This window comes from Balaenoptera physalus (genome assembly GCF_965194825.1).
Source record: "Balaenoptera physalus genome assembly, chromosome: 21".
Lineage (NCBI taxonomy): Eukaryota > Metazoa > Chordata > Mammalia > Artiodactyla > Balaenopteridae > Balaenoptera > Balaenoptera physalus.
The window spans coordinates 43,406,948-43,427,870 of NC_138902.1; the positions used below are offsets into that span (position 1 = coordinate 43,406,948).

Sequence of the window (20,923 nt, forward strand, 5' to 3'; positions counted from 1 at the left end):
GGTTTATTGAAAAGCCCATTGGGTTGAGTATATAAATGCTTACAGTGAGTCATTTTTCTTTGCAATTTATATTCTGTTTCTCCAAGCTTAATCATGGCTTTTAACACTTTCTCCAGCTCTGTGCTTGCTTGAGATTTAATCCTCAAGTTTTTATCGTTTTCTTCACATCTGGTGAAAGTGGACATAACTGACTAAAGGGATGTCACTTGGCTTTTCCTGTCTCCCCCTTCATATAGAGGCTATACTTTAGGTCTCCTTTAATCTCAGAATCTACGATCTGGAGAAATGCCAGAGGATCGTCAGCCTAAGACTTACAGCATCCGTCCTGCAGTCTCTTTTGTGGTTGCTTAAAAAAAAAAATCTGCTCTGGTCCCCTGGAATTCTGGACCAAATGAGGTCCAGTTCCCTAGCCCTATACGCGTCCGTGTAGTTCAGTATTGTTAGGATTATTGACATGCCACTTACCTGTCAGAAATTCTCGGGATCACAGGAGGAAGTTGGGTTATGTCTCAGTGCTTGCTGTGTTTGAAAATCCCTGTGTTTACTTCATCCTACAGTGAAACAGAAGCAAAACACTCTAGAGGCCCCTCAAGAATACTTATTTCTGACTGCCTATGTGCTGTCTTTAATAAGTATGATTTTGTTATTTTTTTGTATGTACTTTCAGTTGATCTAGAAGTGACATGAAATTCCTGGTGTTACTAGAAATTGGGAAGCGGGTAGCTATCATAGGTGACGCTCGGTGCATGGACGCTGGGCACGATGGGGCAGAAAGAACTTTAATAAGCTCCTCAAAACCTCACAGTCTAAGTGAAAATTTAAAAAGATGCATATGCAAAAAATGTGAAGTAGCGTTTCTTAGCTTTCTACTTTCTTGATTTGGACAATTCCTCTATTACATTACTGAACCAATTTAAGCTTACCTTAGTATAAAAGAGCAAGAGCCATACATCTTTTACTACCTGCCTATTACAGTCTCAAAAAGAGATGTCCAGGTAACTGCAGGAAATGTATTATGGATTTGCCTTTAGAACAAAACCAGAGGCATTTTACATTATTTTGGTGAACGAGAACTTAAAAATTCCCCAAATCGTAATGTAATGAATTTCTGCAAACTGTATATTTTGTTGTAATGTATGACCAAAAAAAAAAAACAAGAAAAAGAAAAAAGCACGTTATAAAACTCTAACTTAATAATTATGGCCAATTACCGATGCTTAGTAATATAATTTGCAAATAGCCAAACATAAGATAATTACACAAATATTATGTTGATGTTCTTGAGTTTGTGTCATTAAAGAATTTCTAATGTGGCTTTTATATCAGTGACTGAAAGGGAAAAGAAAGAATAAGAGGAAAAGTGTACAGATAATTATAGTAAAGCAAAGAGGGGGAAGAGGTGTACAAATTCCCCATGGTTTGAAACATGTAAGGGTGAGAAATTGTCATATGTGGAGTGTTAAGTAGTTTGGAATTTGCTATCCTAGTAACTGCACCTTCTATGGTTAGGATTTACCCACTATTAAATGAAATATTTCATTGAAAGTTGCTGTGTCCTGCTTTATTTAACCAGTGTTTTGCACTGACACAAAGTTATTGTCATTGTAACCTTTGGGCTCCTCTGGTTTTTTGCACTTCTGACAAGACTGTTTTCTAAGTTGTAGGCCCCGGGGGTGCAAATTGAGCCGAGATGTCCAAATACAACTTTACATGTGAGGCCTAGCTTCCGAATTCCTCCTGGATTTGCCCATTGTCGCAGAGAGAGACTTTGTAATTACCGAGAGATTATAGCAGAATATGAAAGGGCCTGAAAGCAGCTTTCTTGCAAAGCAAAAATGTATTCAGCACCAACTTGGGAAGAATCGGCTGAGAAGTGAGGCAGAAGTATCTGAAAATGTTAAGGCTTCAAGCAGAAGGTCCTGCCTGAAACTCCTAATTAAAGAAGTAAAAAATGCTTTTACAGAATGTCAAGGACCGTCATTTGTATTCTCTACCAAGAAAAGGGTCTTCTGAGGATTGTAAATGAAGTGATGGCTCTGCCCAAATACCCTGGGTTTGGCCTTTTTTTGTACTCCAAACGTAATGAAAATGGAGCTTAATGGTACATAAATAAAAATAATTAAATGGAAGATAGTAGTAGTGGTGCATTACCTGAATTAATATACAAGATTAAGGGGCCAATAACCCAGAAACAACTTCCTTATTTCGGTGTTTCATATAAATGAGACAACTCTCTCAGACTAGAATAAAACATAGCTTTAACGCTACCATTTTGATTTCAGATTTAAAAACAAAACATTTCTCACGGATTGTGTTTCTGGTGTTCTCTTTGACGTATGGTTTCAGCACGTGTTCTTATTGAAACAAGCCAGATTATCAGTGATACCTCTTCTGGGTATGTCTTTTTTAATTGAAGCTTAAAAGTTGACTTATTTTTAGTATTGATTTCATAGCCGAAACTAGAATCAGTGATTAATTTACATGTGTTAATTTTTATGTCCTTAGGTTATCTCTCTACTTGCAGAAATTTTGACAAATGCATAGAGCAATGAGCCGTGTAACATTGAAAGCCTGTAATCATTTGCAAAGCTGTTTCAGAATGGGTGATTTTGTAGAAATAAAGGGGCAAATTGAATTTAGAAAAGAGAAAGAGACAGAGAAAACTCCAGTTGTGGCGACCAAACGTTATTTCTTTTAAGGAACAAAAAAATCATGTATCAGATGGCTTCCTAAAATGTTATGTATTTGACTTGCCAGCATTGGATTAATAGAGAGTTTAAGAAAAAAATCAGAAAAAAAATACCTATACCTCCTTTCTTATTAGTGATTATCCATTCTCTGCTCATGAAGAAGCCAGGGTTTTCACTGTCCTTCTGCCGTCTCTTAATCTCCCTTCCTCTCCTTCGCTGGACGTTGACAGCGGCATTGTCCTGTCCGTTTTCCTCGTCAAGCTCACCCAAAGAGTCGCGTGCAACCCTTAACGTCAGACCTTCCCCACGCATTGCAGACCACACTGAGTTTCCCCTTCTTTGAGCTTTCTCGGAGATGCTATGTTCTTTTTCCAATCACTTGTTACTTAAACAGGTATGTCCTTCCACCTCTGTTTCGTATACATAAGCCTTGTCTCATCCTCTAGCAAGGACAACAGTCATGTCTTCGTATCTCCACTATGCTCTGGACCAACATTGTCCTGTAGAAATATACTCTAAGTCCCATGTGTAGATTTCAATTATCTCTAGTAGCCACTTTTTGAAAAACAAGAAGAAACAAGTGAAATTAATTTTCGTAATGCATATTACTCAATACATCTAAAATATCATTTCAACGTGTAATCAGTATAAAAGTGATTAATGAGATATTTCACATTCTTCTTTTGTATGAAGTCTTCAAGTCTGGTGTACGTTTTACATTCCCAGCACATCCCGGTTCACACAGGCCACATTTCAAGTGCTTAATAGGAACTTGTGTTTTCTGACTCCCATATGGGACAGTGCAGCTCTAGACTATCATGCTCTAAATCAATGTATCCAGAAAATTCAGATGCAAATGTTGTAATGATATATCCAGGTATCATACACAAAGTAAGAATCCACTTGCTTAAGCCATCTGAGTCTTTGCTGCAATTAAAGTTCACTTGTGTTGAACTATGCTGAGAGTAATCTTATCCCTCATGCCTTAATAAGATGTCTGATTTCATTAATTTTAGAGATAGGCACTTACGTATTTAGAAAATATTCTTAATAGTTCAGAGTTTTTAAAAGTCTCAGTGTTGTGTATCTTTGGACAGGTTAATTTCTCTGTGTTCTGATATTGGGATTTGAGACCATTTTTAAATGAATTATAAGATCAAAGCTGTGGTCTACATGACACAGCATCGCTCCACCGTAGGAAACTTGCACATGCAGAAGTGCTAGGAAAAAAGGCACAGAGCCGCAATGAATAATGGTAAGGAGGTGACACAGAGCAGTGAGAAGGTTAAGACAGATGATTTGCACCCCAGTTCCAACTCTGCCACTCATTTTGTGTCTGTTAGCCAAATTACTTAAACTCCCTGAGTCTCTGTAGCCTCCTTTGCAAACTGAGGAAAAGAACTCCAAGACTGTTGTGAAGACCAGTATGATAATATATATGTAGGCAGCTTATAACGGAAAGCATAAGACGCATGGAATATGTCATAACTACATTTAGATCCTGATATTTTCAAATATGAGGAATAGGTCATCAGGTTTGGATGATAACAGGCCCTTATTGTCTACCCATTTTTGAAGGGCACATTTTTAAACTTTCCCAAGATGAAAGGGAAAGTGATTCGCTTTTTCTGAACTGTTGTATTCAAATTTATCCCACCACAGCACCAAGTGGTGTTCATTAACTTATAGACTAGTACAGATAAAAAATACAGGCAAACTATAAGAATCACATATTAATCAGCAAATTATGATGTACTTTCTGAAATTTGAAAAAGGAAACGTCTGAGTTCATAGTAAAAACTGTCTGTAAAGGTCTTTTGAAAGCTCTGTTCAAACATGACCAACCACGTTTCTGGTTTTTCGGCTTTTCTTCAAAAAACAAACTTGTCAAAACTTATTTGGAAGATTTACAGCATTATTAATAACTTTACTGTTTGGCAGGAAGGCATCCCGATTAAAAATAATTTTTGAATGGTATAAAACTCCGTGGTTCCCATCAAAAGGCTAGTCCTGAACTAAGTACAGTTCTAACTTAGAAAGTGATGCTGGGTTTTGTGCAACTCCATACTGGTGTTGGATTAAGCGACTTGCTCTCCCTTGGAAGAAATCCAGAAGTGACAGCTAGGGCAGAACCAGGGGTCGAGTGGCTACTGTGTGCCTTGAGCTGCAGGGAACGTCTTCCGTCAGAGCGCTGCAGTCAGTACCGCCTGCCTCTCTGCTTCTGAGTGCAATTGTGTCTGTGGTCTGTAAAGCGCTAAATGGTCAGGCCTTCACTGCTTAGAGATCAGCCTTCCTCACTGGGCAACTTCGGGGCGATTGAGATCAGTTGGGGTACTGCTGCCGGCATTTCCCAGCACCCACCTACAGGGAACCAGAGGCAGGGAGTCTTCCAAAGCAGGCCCTTGCTTATGGACCGCCTTGCCTTCCATTAGCCAACGTAGAACTAATCCGGCGATCTTTGGGGCATGGCAGAAAGCCCATCTTTTAATCAGGGTTGAAAAGCAGGAATTTCTAGTCTTTACAACAAACAATGCATTTGGTGAGGACAATCTCAGATTCTTTAAAGCTTTACATTAAAATAAGGTAAACAGTACACTCTCTCCTTTCTTGCCTTCAGTCTTTAGCATTTACTGGCTTAACACTTTAGCTCCTTGTTTGATCTTTTTCTCACCTTGTCCCCGTTGAGAGGGTGAAAGATTGAATGAGGAAGAGATTTTAATGCTAGATTTTGTTTCTGAATTTTTCAATCTGAGATTTGACCTAATATGTATACCCTTATACATATTCATTTATTTATATATTCACCCAATAAATAGGAATTGGATGCCTGATGTATGCCAGAACTTATTTAAATGAGTCATAGAGTAGAAAAAGAAGTCCCTACCTTGATGGGGTTTGTGGCCTGTTTAGAAGACAGAAAATAAACAAATACACATAAAGTTACATCAGAAGTGAATAAGTGCTATGAAGAAAAACAAAGCAGGAGAGGAAGTGAGAGATTTAACTTCTAGATAGAATGATTTGACGTGGGCTCTCTGAAGAGGCGATGTGTGACCAAAGAAATAAACAAAGTCAGAGGTGTGAGCTACGCAAACGCAAGGGGGATCACGGAGAGCAAAGGCGCCAAGGCTGATGCTTGCTTGGTGTGCTGGCTTCACCCCGGCTTGCCTGTCGTGGAGGAAAAGGAAGGAAGTTTGAGAGAAATGCGGCCGGGGTCAGGTCAGGTCAAACCTTGTAAACAGTAGTAATCACTTTTTTATTGTACTCTAAATATGATGGTTTCAAGTAGGAATGTTGCTGTGACCTGTGATTAAAATAATCTCTGAAGAATGGTCTGCAGGTGAAGCAGAATATACACTCCTGGAGTAGACAAGGTGAGAAGTAAAGGTCCCTTGGTCTTTACTTGGATTTTACCATAAGTAAAGTCCACTTTGATTAAGCATGGGAGACAGTAGCAAAAGGCACGCTCTCCCCTGCCGTCTAAGGTCATGTAATTACGGTAACCATACATAATTGTTGGGCCCAGGACAGGATGTCTATTGCCCTGCTACAAGTGACGCTAATACCCCTTTGAGCTCTTAAAAGTGTCTAGGTATAGACAGTAAATTATATGCCCATTCTACGACACAATGTTGGAAATTCCTGCACAGCAATAGAAATGATCAACAGAATGAAGAGGCAGCCTGTGGAACAGGAGAAAATTTTTGCAAAGTATATATCAGATAAGGGTTAATATCCAAAATATATAAATAACTCATACAACTCAATACCAAGTAAAACAAAACAAAAACAATCCACTTAAAAAATGGGCAGAGGACCTGAATAGACATTTTTCCAAAGAAGACATATGAATGACAAATAGGTACATGAGTAGGTGCTCCACATCACTCATCATTGGGGAAATGCAAATCAAAACCCAGCTGAGATACCACCTCACACCTGTTAGAATGGCCATTATAAAAAAGATAAGAAATAGCAAGTGCTGGTGAGGATGTAAAGAAAAAAGAACCTTCGTGCCCTGTTGGTGGGAGCGTACAATGGTCCAGCCACTGTGGAAAACAGTATGGAGTTTCCTCAAAAATTAAAAGTAGAACTACTGCGTGATCCAGCAATCCCACTTCTGGGTATATAACAAAAGGAAATGAAATCACTATCTCGAAAAGATATCTGCACTCCCATGTTCATTGCAGCATTATTCACAATAGCCAAGACAACATGGAAACAATCTGAGTGTCCATCAATGAATGAAAAGAAAATGTGATATATATATGTGTGTGTGTGTGTGTGCATATATGTATGTATATATGTGTGTGTATAAATACATGTGCATATATATGTATATACATACATATATACCTATAGATATATATATTTGTGTGTGTATATCATATGTTTTATATATATATAATGGAATATTACTCAGCCATAAACAAGAAGGAAATCCTGCCATTTGTGACAATATGGCTGGACCTTAAGGGCATTATGCTAAGTGAAGTAAGTCAGAGAAAGACAAATACTATTCGATGTCACTTATATGTGGAATCGAAAACATCGAACTCATAGAAACAGAGAGTAGGATGGTGGTTGCCAGAGTGTGGGAGAAATGGGGAGATGTTGGTCAAAGGGCAGAAACTTCTAGTTATAAGATGAATAAGTTCTAGAGGGTCTAATGTACAGTATGGTGATTATAGTTAATAATATAGCCTTATATTCTCGAAAATTGCTAAGACAGTAGATGTTCAGTGTTTTCACCACACACATCAGTGCACACACCGAAACTGTTAGTTATGCGAGGTGATGGATCCATGTGTTAACTAACTTTACTGTGATAATCATTTTGCAGTATGTGCATGTGTATCAAATCAACACGCTGTACATGTTAAACTTACACAATGTTTTACGTCAACTGTATCTCAATTAAACTGGAAAAATATAAATGAATACATTAATGAATATCAGAACTAAACAGAGTGGCTTAAAGTATTGATCATGCCAGAAGATAGCAAACATGGAGACGTTAAGAAGGACTGAGAGGAAAACCATCCCTCTCTGCGTGGCCTGATCCTACCAACAAGACAGAGGTGGCAAAGGATGTCAGAACTTGTCCACGTGCGTTTATTCTTTCAAGTGTCATGACATGTACGAGGTGCTGGATGTCCAGGCATGAATCTATAGAAGATGATTTGTGTCCCTGACGATTGTAGAACATTGCTCCAAAATACCACAGTCCCACCAGGACTCTTTTCAACTGGATACTACCAAATCTTAAACAAGTAAGATCATTCTATTCAGTAAGAAGAATAGACTTTATTAACAAGGGCGGGAAACTTAAACCTCCTGCGGATTCTATATAAAGGGAAGGATCATCAAGATAGGCATCTGGCACCCCAAGTTGTTAAAAAATAATAGACAGACAGACAGACAGATTAAATTACTGCCCTGGGTCTGTGATGGTTTCTGACCTCTGCCCAAGTACTCTGTGACTTTCCAACTCCTAATCTTACTATCTGTGTTCCACCTTTGGATCCTGGTATCTTTAAATGGAGCCAAGTTTAATGCTAACTTTATTTTTGATGCTGACCTGTGCCTTGAACCCAATCAGTAAACCTCTTGTTGAATAATTCCCAGAAAGATGAATGGTGTATGCCATGATCTAGACAATTAGAGTATTATTATTATTACTACTAACCAGTAGTAGTATTACCATCATCAACAACAACAATTTTCAGAGTGTATGCTGTGGAAGAAGAAAAAAGAAATGAGTGACTCACTCCTTGGCCCTAAAGAACTTACAATGTGCCCATAGTCATTGCTCATTATAATTGATTGATTCACATTCCTTGATATAAGGGAATTTAAAATTATAATTAAGGCTTACAAAAGGTCTCATTTGTAGACAAGTAACACTGCATGACATTTTCTCTTTCAGCTAGGGATTTTAGGGCAGTTTATAAATATTACCTTGATAAACTTCACAAAACCCCTCAGGTTGTATGTATAAAACTCATTTGCAGAGAGTTAATAAAGAAAAAAACATGCATTCAGGTCAAGTGATCTGCCCCAAGTCAAAAATAGCTCTTAATACTGTTCCTTCCAGTTGGGTATACCAGTGAAGCCCACCCCTGCGATACCACATTCTATGAATTTTTTTCAGAAGTATTATTTCTCTCAATATGAGCTGGTAAAGCAATTAGAATATGTTCTTATAGCCTCATCTCTCAGGTTAGGCTAGTAAGGCAAATATATAAGCATCGAAAGGACAGGGTTGGTCAAACGCTTTGCTGTGTTTGTAACTGCCTCTTACAGTGTGTATTACGGTGCAGTAGGTAAAGGAGACGCAGATTATAAATGCCTTGTGGCCAGCTTCTTTCCCATGTCATTCGTCTAGAATAAGTAACTACCGCTTCCAGCAATGCTGACTTGTGCGGACAGCTGGCACTGTCCGTTAGGATGACGCAAACCCAAACCCAGTTTCTTCTGAGGCGTGTAACCCACGGGTCTTGGGACGGCTTTCTGCACCTGCCCAAACCTTGGCCTCCCCTGCTGGGCTCACTCCCGAGCCTAGACCACTCGCCCCACTTCCAGGCCAGGGTTGCTCGGAGCAGGCTTGTGTACGTCCTGCCCACTTGCTGCTGTCTCCTTCCTGATGGCCAGCCTCCCCCAGGGCCGGGGCCCAGCTCTCTCAAGATGACCGATGTGCCCTCTGCGTCGGAAGGTGTGGTGGTTCCTGAGCCCAGGTTAAGCCGGCAGCAGAACCCTCATCCCTGGTCTGAACGTCTGTGGATTGATAGCGTCCTTCTTAGGAGAGAATCTTCCCTCGTTAGTGCTTTATGCCAAATACATAAAGTGAGACAGCACAAAGGCATTACAGAAACACTGAAGCATTGGAGAGGTGTGTCTCTGCACAGGCGTTTCACAAGTAGAGATGGGTGGGTAGAAAGAAAGATTAGTCTGCATAAAATAACATGCAGCTCAGATCCTGGATCGTGTCTTTCTAATGATTTTAGAGAAATGAAAGAACAGAATTGACTAACTGCAGGAGGTGAGTCTGGGTGGGTTTGAGTGAAGCAAGGCGGAGAGAAGAAACCCTATGAGTTGTGTGTAATTACGTAACGTTTGCCATGTGTAGGCAACGTTTTAAGTTATGTACACATATATTGTCATTGAATTGTCATTCCCTGCCCAAATAGCTACTATTATTGTACCTGTTTTGAAGATGAGGAAATTAAAGCAGAGAGAAGTTAAATAACACCCTAGGGATAGCTGAAGCCTGTGTCAGAACTGGTAGCCTGACACCCAGGTGTGGTTTCGCCACCATCCGTGAATCCTCTTCAGGAAGCGCAGGAAAAAAAGCAGAGGCTGGTGAATCACTTTGGCATTTTGCGGGGCACAAAGAAATGGAAAAGAGACGAGAACAGGCGATGCGGGAAAAGAGATTTTAGAGGCACAATGAGGCCGTGCCATGGCTCTTTCCTTCGCTTTGCTGCCAGGACGCCGCGGGGCGCGCTGTTCCTCCTGCTTCTCCAGAAGGTCTTGCTTAGACCGTTTCGCTTCTTCCTGCTCATTTTCTCACCTTCAGATGCTGCAATGCTCACTCTGTGCCGTCTCTGGACCTCCGTTCTTTTCAGTCTGCATTCCCTCTCTTGTTGATTTTGTCCAGTATCATGGGTTCTACACGCTGATGATTCCCAGATGTTTCAGTTCTGAGTCTATTCTCACAATCCACACTGGTACATCCAGCTGCCTAGTTGGCACCTTCACTTGGATATCTAGTTAAGACACTTTACGTGGCAAAGAAGAAGCTGAAAAATCCTCACCCCTGCCTCGTTAAAGATATTTCCACCTGTCTGGTTTTCTAATTGCTTAGGCCAGAAATTCTGGCTTCCTCCTCAGTATCTCTTTTTCTCTCATCCTATATCCAATTGGTCAGTCAAATATTTAGGTTTTCCCTTCAGAATAGCCCCCAAATCTGAAAGCATCTAATCATTCCATGGCTACCACCCTGTTCCCGGCTGCCGTCAGCTCTTTGCTGGACCAACAGCACAGCCTCTGACTGGCCTCCTTGCTTCTGTCCTTCCTTCCCCTCTGTCAGGTTATTCTTAACACACCACCCAGAGCAATCCTGTCAAAATGGGAGTCACATCATGTCACTTTTCTGCTTAAAACCCTCCAAAGACATCTGGTTTTGAGTAAAAGGCCTCATCCTTACTATGGCCCACAAGTCCCTTCATGATCTTGGCCCCAGTACTCTCCAACCTCATCTTCTACTCGTCTCCCCTTTGCTCAACACCTAGGTTTCTTATGTTAACACTCCAGACATGCCCAACTCAAGGTGTTTTTGTGCTCTTAGCCCAGATATTCACATGACTCAGTCTCTCACTTTGTGTAGGTCTTTATTCAAATCTAAATTTGAAAGTTCTCCCTCACCTGCATTATTTTTTCTTTTTATTTCTTTCAACTGCATTACTTTTTTCTTCAGCATTCATTGACATCTAACATTATACTTGTCTCCCTCCAACTGAAAACTATATGTGGTCTAGTCTTTTTTTAATAACTTTAGCATTCCCAGCATTAGTACAGCGCCTGATGTAGTATGCATTGAATGAATGAATGAATTACTGTAAATCACAACGATCCCTACTTTCTCTTAACTTTTACAGCTCTATATTATTCATTTGGAGTTTAATTATAGTCTGCTATGATTTTTTAAAAACTTTTCATGAGAAGACATCCTGGGATTAACAGTTTGATTGTAACCTCATTATATATTGTAAAAGGAGAGTATGAATATGCTTTTTTATCAGCCCGCCCCCATGCCTGATTCAGAAGTGTACAGTAAGGTGAGTGAACAAGTGAACAGGAAGTTCACCAGATGGGTGCAGTGCAGTTGGTGAATGATGGGCCATGGAGGCCAAGAGTAGGGAGGGGTAGCAGAGGAGACTGGAGTCTGAGAAAGATAACTGAAAATTGAAGATTAAGGCAAAGAAGTTATAGGCACCTAACGTGGGGAGTCAAGCTGGTAAGGGCATCCTGCCATCGAAGTGAAGCAGAGTCACCCCTGATGAATTCAATATCCGACCCACATGCCAGCTTCTCTTAGTCAAGTCTTCCTGTTTGTCAGAGCTGTATGCGGCAGATGCCAGACACTGTTCTGTTAATTTTAAAAAATGGAAACAATCTAAGCAATTGAGACAAATAACAGACCCCAGATAAATTGTGCTCTTTTCTGTATTTCCCAAGCGTTCCCACTGAATCAGTTCTTACATGCCGAAAGGTTAGACAATATAATTCTGGAACAAAATATAAACTTAGATAGAGTAATCTCCAAGTGCCTCATTCTAGAATAATAAAAATTTAAAGTGCAATTCTGGAATATTTTAGACTCAAGGAATATATGTGTACATGTATATATAGCTATGTGGCTTAGCAAACTGGTCAGAGGAGAAGAGGTATATGTATATATGGGTGTGTGGTGGAGAAGGGGGTGGGTAGAGGATTCGGGCGAGTGAGAAGGAATGAACAAAATCAGGACACAGTACCTAACTTTGTAGCACACCAAAGTATAGAATTCAGTGAGCAGAGCTAAGGTTTATTCTAACGAGGCTCATCAGCCCAGTTATGTCGACAGGTTGGTAGAAACGTCTACAGAAGTCATGGAACAGGGGAAGCCAGAAAAGAGAGAGGCATTGAGAGGCGGTGATGAGAACTCAGAAGTACACTTTGTGAGAACGCGAAACCCAAGGACAGATCGTGGAGGGGCTGATGCTGTGTTCTGGCCCGTAGCTGAGAGTCTCTTGGCTGTTCATGCCCGTCCTGCCTCCTGCCAGGCGCCAGGACTGTGGGAAGCAGCCCTGGTGCGCATAGCATGGCCCCCGTCACCTGCGTCTTATGTTGGGTTACTGCTTCAGAACACTGTTATGCTTGACTGTGAAAGCAAAGATTTTGGTATCAAAAGTGATTCCACAGAGACACACGTTCACTTCCCACCTGATGTTTGTTAGAACATAGGCTGTCGCTAAATCAGCACCGTTTCCTTATTTCTGTAATAGTTTCAAATGAGCTATACCGTGAAGTTCTTTTATTGATCTTCTCCCTCTCTCAGGGACTTTTTAATTGACGTCTTTGCAAAATACGGAGCTATATCCAGCTGCCTTCCCCTAAAGATAGGCGACAGTTTTATCCGCACATTCGAATGTTACTATTGAGCCTGATTTGTGGCGTGTTTCCCTTGCTTTCAGGGTTCTCTCGAAATGCCATCACTTTGACGTATCCCTCAGACTTCTAAATTCCCCTCTAGCCTCAGTTTTACTACTCAACGTAGCTTCTGAGACTGTGTCGTGTAGACTTTTCTCGATGGGGATAGGGAGTGGCTCTATTTCTGCAGAAATTATGGCGTGTGTCATTCTCAGAGTTATTGGCTCCACCCTTAGCTCAGCATTTCCAAGAATCAGACTCGTTATTGAATGTGCTGTTCAACACCATGATTATGCCTCTGTTCTTTCTAAATCAATTTCTCTTCAGCGCCCGTTAACTGTAGAGGGTTTTCATGTCTCCCCACTCAGATGACTCTCCTCCTCCTCACATCTGAAAACACGAATTTTCTGTCTTTTCTTTGCCCCTTAATGCCTCGCCCTTCTGTTATTTAACTTTCAGTTGTATCACTTAACTCTGTCAAGTATCCTGACATGCAGCTTTCACAAAAGCTGCTGTGCACGCTGAAACTCATCTTATTGTTGGCGACTCCTCCTAGATTAAAGATCTGTGCTTGTGCTTTGTGTATCGTCTTCATAGTAACTTCCCTGGATAAAAGAGACAAGGAATTTAACAAAACCCAGTGTTAAATCTTCTGATAATATATGTAGGTCACCCTAAGGCTGTTAACGTTATACATATAAGCACCGACACATTTAAGCACCTGACAGACAACATCCCAATAGATTATCTGCTATAAATAATACAGATCCTTCCATTGAATTTATATCTTTTATCATAAAATTATTGTACAGTGAGCCATCATGGTATAGAAGAGAAATGATGAGGAGAGCAAGAAAGAGAAACACTTGAAATCATATCTGTCTGCCCCATTTTGCCCTTGGCCATATGAGCGTCCAGTCAAGACCACCATGCTGTTTTCACACCAGTTTTAGGATTGCAAATCGGCGCAGGTGATGCTGGTTCACTGCGCCTCTAACCCTGCCTTGACCATAACTCTTTTTACCCGTGCTTTGAGGATTCAGACTCAGCTCTGAGTGCGCTGAAGCAAAATTGGAGCATCTGGGTGGAGTGTCAGAACAGCAGAGCTAACATCAGTGCAGCACCCCATTGGCTTCCTGCAACCCAGACTACAAACGCTGCATCAGTGGTGCTTGAGAGGCTGTAGATTAGCTCGTATTCATATCTAGGTGCAATGATTTGTGAAAACTTGTTGGAAAACCTCAGTGACATAGAAAATCTTTTTTATCCTGTGATCTTAATTGGGTTTGTGAATATATGTTGGTGCTAGTTCAGAGTACAATTCCACTGTTTTATTCTCAATTATTGTATTAATCTTCTGGTTGTTTTCCTTAGCATGCATGTAAACAAACTAACAGCTTGACCTACTTAGCATGTGGAAGAATAGCACTTAAAAAAAAAAAGATTTATGGTATGCTCCAGTTTAATCTTTGGAGAAGAGGATTGTGACATTACTATTATTGTTACCATTATTATTTACTGTGGCCAATGCTATAAATTTATATCATTGAATCATAAATCATATAATCATGTTTTGGTTTTTTTTTTCCGTCTTGTTCAATTAAGTGGCCTGAGTAAAGTAATACTGTCTTAGGTTTTGTTGTTGTTCATTTGCAGGCTGGTGATGGAACTTCATTCTTTTGACTTCTAGATTCCTTGTAAGTAAATTTATGACCTTTTCCTAAAATTGAGAGCTGCTAAAAAGTTCCACTGTTTATTTTTTACCTCTTTACATAAAACATAAAAATAATTCTAAGGGGAATATATTTTTCCTAAGCAGTTCTTTATATTTGCTGAGACTTCCTTGGGGATTTTACGCATTTGGTGTATACATGTGTTCTCTGAGCGTCAGTGTCAAGAAATAACCCTCTAAAAGTTTATGACAATCATACTCCTAAAAACCTTCCAATAAATAACAATGTATTATGAATACTGTTATTGTAAGTTACATACTAAATGAATTCAGGTGAGAAAACTTCAGATAGTGAGAGACACATTTTCTTCTTTGATCTACCTACCAATGACGTTAATTCACTTGGTTTTCACTGAAGCCATGCTGATCATAAAAAAATTTCTTTGATATTTATGTGGACAATAGATGCCCTTTTAGGAACATTATTATACTTAGGTAATAATTAATATGCATACTTAATTAACTATTTAGAACCCAGTGAGAAGAGTATTTCAAACAAACACAAAAACTATGCTATGTTCAGGTGAATCATTGCGGTTGCTGTGTATTCAGTGCACCCCCCCCAATTAAAATTCAATACCTGAAATATTACACAAGCTGCTTTAAGGTTTAATGTTGAAGGTCATGTATTAACGTGATGTGGATATAAGCAACTGGGCCTTGACGTTATGCTGACTGATAATGTGACTGCTGCTTGGTGCTGTCTACTAAGGGACACTTGCAGAAAAGGTCGGAGACTATACCAGCCAGCATTCCCAGGAAGCGTTTCTGAGGATGGGAAGGAGAAGCAAATCATCCCAGCCTCATGCCTTCCCACCCTTTCCTTTGGCCATGTTCTCCTTCCCAGTGGTGATCCTGGAAGGAGGTAGAGAAGGTATCTTAGATTCTAGAAAAACTTAGGAGTCCACTAAGAGATAACTGTGTTTTCTGAACTTACTGGGAATTTCTGACTTGAATAGACTAATTGTATGTATGCCGGGCTTCTGTTAGCCTTAGCATTTAGGACACTCCTGTCTGCTCTCCTTGAGGTGGCTGTCGGTCATTATTTGTGTGCCAGGAGCTACTTGAATCTGTATCTCACTGGCTACATTTGCTCCTTCAGATTCAGTGGAGAGAGTGCTGGGGAGGGTGAGCCCTTCGGAAAGGTGTGCGTGGTGGAGGAGCAAGGCCAGGGGGCCTTAGCTGTGGGGAGACTGTGTGGTTATAGCATTTCGTTATTTCACTCTTCCTGCGCTTTTTAACTTCGTAAAATCAGTGTCCGCGGGAATAACACAACTTTAATATCTGAATAACGTGTGATATTTTTCTGGCAAAACAGCCCGTAATGAAGCATCAATGTGAATGTTTGTATACACATTTTTAAAAAGTGTTGCACTTGGGTAATGTTAACACATCACAGTTAGACCTGACTGTACTGGGTCCCTCAGACGCACGAGAGCATCCCTGTTGTGTCATAATCTACGCTTGTTACGTTATTATACGTTGTATAATAATCTACAGCCATTTTTGGACAATGGAGAAGAGGACAAAGTAGGCTGGGAAAAAGTCAGCACGCTGTTAAAATGACACAGCGATTGGGGGTGACGCTGGGCAGAAATGGAACGTGCTTTAAAACAAGTGGGTTCTTTCTTAGAAGGGGGGGAACAAGCTAAGAAACATACAGTTTGACACGTTATTATCGTGAATTAATTTTCTAGTCATTATAGGTGTGCTGTTAACGGTTCTGATTGTGATACATTTGTTTGGAATCCATGTAGTTCAAACATTTATTTTTAGAACTCTTTGTCACTTTAAACTAAGTAAGCAGTTTCCTGGTTTTAATGAATTTACTGCTTGGAAGCACTGACTGTAAATTTGCAAGACCAAGTGAATGGAGCTGCCCCGTGGAGGCTGGTGCTGACCATCCCTGTGAGCATTTCATGTTGGGAGTTTGTGTTTTGAATGCCTGCCTGCCTTCAGTCAGTGGGGTGTTATTTTGAATGCTATGCTTGAATGTCAAAGCCTGTTCTATCTTCAGTGAAATTGTCCCTTGTCAATCTAGTGCTTTAAGATGCAACCCCAAAATATTTCAAACATGTTTGTCTTTTAGCCGATCTACACCCCTACCCCCAAGTTTGGGGAGTGTCACTACAGATAATGTTCAGTGAATTTTCTTTCAGTCACCAATTATGGTCGCTCCAAGGTGAATCGTATGCTGTGATGCTCTCGGTATACTTTGTAGTATTTCTCACTTGGTGCCAGATTGATGTCCCTGGTGTTACCACACCTCTGGCATTTCTTCTACTCTTTTTCTTGCCTCTTCAGAGAAGCCTGCTCTCCTACTAATACCGAATCTGAATCCGGCCTCTGTACCGCAACACCAAATTAAATCTCAGAGCCAGAGTTCTTAACCACTGTGCCACCAGGGAAGTCCTAAGTGTTTATTTATATGAGTAGTTCAGCTGCTGTTCTAACAGTTTTAGAGCTTCCCTTACTTAATGGAATAAATTCCAGAAGATTTAGAGAAGGCCCGTGTTTTCATTCTAAATACTCACTGGTATTTCTGCATGTGGACTTGATATTTGTTTCTTTGATCTTGTATTGCCTTTTGATACTTTCATCTATCACAGGTACTTCAGAAAAAATGTAATAATGTTTAATTTGGACCGTGATAGAATGGCTTACATCAAAGTGTTCACACACACATTCATTCATTCTGGGAATACTGATCTAAATCTGATCAAGAGCCTGTATTCTTTTGCAGCAGACCTGTGATGTGGTATATGGCATGGCATATTCCACGACGACAAAAGAAATCATCAGCTTTAAGACCCCCGAGAAGGAAGCAGTTACTCTTCTAGGGATGGTTGCAGTAAGCGTCACTGAGATGTTGCACATTTGTTTGGTATCAAAAGAGATTTAATAGTTTTTCAGATAAAGAAAAAATATGATATATATATATATGATTATAAAATAACATTTATTCATCACTTACTAAACGTCAGATACATTTGTAGGTGCTTCACATATGTTAACTCATTTAATCTTCTTAGCTATTATTAGTATTCTTCTCTACCAATCAAGATAGGCACAGAGTAGGTACATGATTTGCCCAAGGCTACATAGCAAGACAGTAGCCGAGTCAGGATGCAAGCCTAGGCGATCTGGTTCCAAAGCCCGAGCTCATGGGTAGTTCTTTAGTGTGCTGGCTCGGATGACGTCGTGGAGGGGGGCTAGAGTGGGGAGCAGCCCGAGGAGCAAGAAGGAAAGCTCATGCCATTTCCTAGATGCACCGTCGTTCAGGGGGACATTAAGGATGTAGTAATATGGAAAGAAAGAAGTAGCAAGTTTGAGAGAGCTTTTTGGGATTGGAACAAGTGCGATGATAGGATTTAGGGATTCATTGGTTGTGTGAAGGAGAGAAAGAGGTTGAGAATATTCTACTATTCTATATTCTACTATTCTAATATATTCTGTATTCTAATCTTCTGGCTTCAAAGAATGTAGACATTATATTATTCATCAGATCATAAGTAAAAGAGTAGGAACACATCTTAGGGAGAAAATACTGGATCTAATTGCAGGCATGTTGACTTGAAGTTCTCATCACAGTGGAAATATTCAGGGAGTCGTTGGGAGGACGGGTCTGGCGCATGGGAGGACAGGTGAGCTGGAGAGATGCAGGTCTGGGAGCCATCAGAGGAGGGTGGTATAGGACCTCTGGGAGGAAACGGAGAGCACACAGGAAGATGCCTCATATGTAGGCAGAGCCCTCAGTGATAGCAAGGCAAGCTGCAGAGGCAGAGGAAGTTACTGAGGACATGAGAAAAGGCAGAGAAAATGCAGGGAAAAAAGGGAGTTTGAGAACAGGTGGGAGAAGAAAATTTCAAAAATTAAAGTGGTCATGCAGGCAGGTACAAGCTTGACCAGGACTGAAAGAGGACATGGAGTTTTGCAGTGAACAGGTCTTTGAATAAGGTTGTAGGATGGAAACCAAGAAATGAGTATGATTTTTAGTAAGTGAAGACTAAGTGTGCACCACCTTGCAAAATTTCTGCAAGGTGATAGCTATGTCACAGGAAGCGGTTTCTTTTTGTTTGTATTGATTTGTTATTTCAGGGTGAAAGAGTCTTGAATGTTGTGTGTACAGAGAGGAAAGACATTGTGAAAACTGGAGATGAACGATATTAGGGATGAGGGGATGATGGAGAGAACCGGGACTTGGACAAAAGAGAAAGATAGAGACGGTGTGGAAATTACATCCCCAATTTCACGTGTGCAGGAAAAGAGACAGTTGTTCCTCTGGAACTGGAGGTGAGACAGTTAGAGTAGGGTCCCTGCAGGTAGGTTTGGAGGTGGAAGTCACGCCTTTAATGGATTTCATTTTCTTCAAAGACATTAAGTAGCTCAGCAGAGAATCGCAGGAGAACTAAGATGAGTTGAAGCTTGAAGTTAGAAGACATTTCATGATAAGACAAAAGGCTGCTGAATAAAGACAAAACCAACCAACAAACAAACCAACCGCGTTGTGGGCAGCTCCGAGGCCTTATTGAGGCTGGAAACCACCCACTGGTCACTTAATCACTTCACCTGACTATGTGGTTTGCTTTGGCAATTGTTTGGCTCTTTTAGGAAACAATTAGAGCCTTGTTTGACTTAACCTTAAGTAACAGGGGGTTCCTGTAGATAAGGGAGTGTGGGGATATAATGAATCTTTGTGGAGTCCGCAGTAAAACTGAAAGTCATTCAGAATTATTCAGGATACCTCAAATCTCAAGCAATACTTTATCACCACCGAGCACCAAGCACCAATCGTTGGCATCCAGATCTGTTTTTATTATGCTTTCTTCCTCGCCTACAAACATGAGTAAATGAATGGGCTTCCCTGTCAACTTATAACACAGCTCTGTGTGTCAGGGTCCCCCAGACCAACCCCAAGTTCAGTGTTTCACTGGCACTCACAAGACTCAACCAAAGTCATACTCATAGCCTCATAGCCATGATTTGTTATAGCAGAAGGATACAGTGCAAAAGCAGCAAAGGCAAAGTACAGGGTGAAGTCTGAAGGAAAGCGGGCACAAGCTTCCAGGCATCTGTCACGGCGCAGTCACACAGGACGCTCGGGATGGCCCCAGCAAGGAGTGCCAGCAGCATGTGCGAAGCCCTGTCTGCCAGGGAAGCTCGGGGAGACAGCGCCGTGGCTTTCCTTGGAGCAGGCTCCCGTGGACAGCCACTGCCTGGAGCGGCCCAAGGATCCAGACTCCCAGCCGGAAGGCAGGTGTTCAGCACATCCTGGAATGTTCGCACAAGCAGTCCAGGCCCCGCGGGCCGCTCTGTGAGTTTGGCTGGTGGGCGCCCTCTCAAAATCCAAGTTCCTCGGTGCCAACCAAGGGCTAAACTTGTGAGCGGTCTCGCGAAGGGCAGCAGTCAGGCCTGCTAGGTTAACCCTTTTCTTCACACTCTGCCTCTGTTACTCTTCCTGTTTCTCTCTTCTCTTTCTCTTTGCCTCGTGATTTCTGCTTATTTAGATATCCTGCCCCTTCCTCATTTCTGCCGACACCGTCTCTCTTTTCTGGCTTCTCTTCTCTCTGCTGTCCATTATCTATGCGTCTCCTTTTGAAACCGGTTGAGGAGAGAACTTCATCAGTCCATCTGGTCCGTCTGGACCCTGTGAGGCAGAGCTCTAACTGCTGGCCGCTCAGAGGTCCTAGGGCAGGCCTGGGAACTTGCTACGCTGGGCCCAATCAGCTGTGAGTGCCAAGGTAGAATCAAGTGTTGAGTTTTGCTCAGAACGTTCTTTGATCACCTCAAGCTCTCAGGTAATAATAGACTCCTTTCCAAAGCAACAATATCCCTTTTGCAGGGACCCGGAACAGGGAGAGATCATAGTTGGGTTTACCCAGCATTGGGGAATGATTAGAATGTGACAGGATGACACAGGATTATTAAAAGTTATCAGTCCCAGAGCACAGACTTAAGAACCGAAATGTCATGTTTACCCTGCTAATTCGTCTTTTAAAATATCTTCTTAGGGCACATGCTTTATTGGTTTTTAGTTACCTATTAAATATAACCCAAATTTGTTATCCTTCCGTTATCCATCTCTGCAGTGTCATCAACCTGACTTCTGGTCTTCTTTTCTAATACAACTCTACCCGAGAGTTGAGTAGAACTCTTCCTTATTCCCCAGAGAACATTTTGGAGTTCTTGACTTTATGCAGTTCCACCTGACTGGAGTGCCATTTGCTGGGATCATTATGCATCTCTCGTGGTCTAGTTCAAATGGCACGTCTTCCAAGAAGCCTTCTACAATCATTCCAAAAACTGA

At 41.0% G+C, this 20,923-nt stretch overlaps 1 protein-coding gene and 1 long non-coding RNA gene across 7 annotated transcripts in view; one reads left to right on the top strand and one right to left on the bottom strand.

Moving 5' to 3' along the window:
- The window catches only part of TENM3 (teneurin transmembrane protein 3), a 2,405,282-nt gene that overhangs the window by 908,138 nt on the left and 1,476,221 nt on the right, over nucleotides 1-20,923 (top strand). For all 6 annotated transcript variants that reach the window (XM_082444070.1, XM_082444075.1, XM_082444071.1 and 3 more), the window contains exon 4: nucleotides 14,541-14,581. The gene's annotated coding sequence lies outside the window, so the exon portion shown is untranslated. The remainder of the gene's footprint in view (nucleotides 1-14,540; nucleotides 14,582-20,923) is intronic.
- LOC309651409 overlaps nucleotides 1-20,923 on the bottom strand; it is an 888,535-nt gene that overhangs the window by 268,320 nt on the left and 599,292 nt on the right. The gene's annotated exons all lie outside the window — the stretch shown is intronic.